This window comes from Hipposideros armiger, unplaced genomic scaffold (genome assembly GCF_001890085.2).
Source record: "Hipposideros armiger isolate ML-2016 unplaced genomic scaffold, ASM189008v1 scaffold_232, whole genome shotgun sequence".
NCBI classification, from domain to species: Eukaryota; Metazoa; Chordata; class Mammalia; order Chiroptera; family Hipposideridae; genus Hipposideros; species Hipposideros armiger.
In genome coordinates this window covers 2,489,559-2,490,577 of record NW_017731582.1, presented here as the reverse complement: position 1 = coordinate 2,490,577, position 1,019 = coordinate 2,489,559, and positions in this window count along the sequence as shown.

The window sequence follows — 1,019 nt, the reverse complement described above, 5'->3', positions numbered from 1 at the left end:
AAGGAAGGAAGGAAGGAAGGAAGGAAGGAAGGAAGGAAGGAAGGAAGGAAGGAAGGAAGGAAGGAAGGAAGGAACAAATTTAGTTCTGCCCTATCCTCTGGCTCCCAGAGGGCCCCCACCCAGTCTAGCAACCCCCAGGCTCCCCTGGAAGACTGTCCCTGGGCAGGCTCTGGAGGCCTCAGAGCTTGGAACTGGCCTGGCTGGCTGCTCGCAGGGAGCCCCAGGCCAGCTGTGCTGACTGTAAACAAGTCCCTCTCCCCTGCCCGGAGGCTCCTGCCCGGGGCACCCAGCCAGCAAGGCTCAACTCCCCAAGCCCCTCAGGACCCGCTCTTGTTTGAGAGCAGAGCCGCGTGGGTGGAACCTTGGTTTTCCTTGTTCAGAAAACAACCATAACAATTTTAACAAAAGCTTGGCATTTATTGAGCTTATACAAAAACATTGTTTCTCTCTGGTTCCTCACAGCAGCCCTGGGAGGGCCTACCTGATCTTGGTTTATGGGAACTAAGGCTTCCAGAGGCTTCCTTCTCCCGCCTCCGCCCCTGGGGCCTGGGCAGGTTCTTCTGGGCGGGCCAGGGAACCTGTTAGTTCTGCCCTCGCCTGCTTTTCCTGGAGAGAAGACCCCAGGTACCAGCTCCTGTGCCCTCTTCTACCCCACATCTTGGTCTTGTTGGTGCCCGGGCGACACCGGGGATGTCAGGATCCAAATCTACATGAAATAGCAGTAACTGAGCCCTCCAGGGCATTTCACTGCGTGGCATGCATGAGCTATGTCACTGCCGAACGCCAAGCCTTTTACATGAATTACAGAACCACTCTCGCAGGCAGATCCTGTGAGCACCACTTTTTAGATGGGGCAACTGAGGCACAAAAAGGTTAAGTCGGCTGCTGAAGATCACACAGCTCAGAAGGAGCAGAGCCAAGATTTGAACCCAGGTGGTGTGGCCTCCGAGTCTGTGACTGACCCTCCCCCTTTACTGAGGCTTGTGAGCTTAAAAAAACAAACAAAACCAAAAAACCCT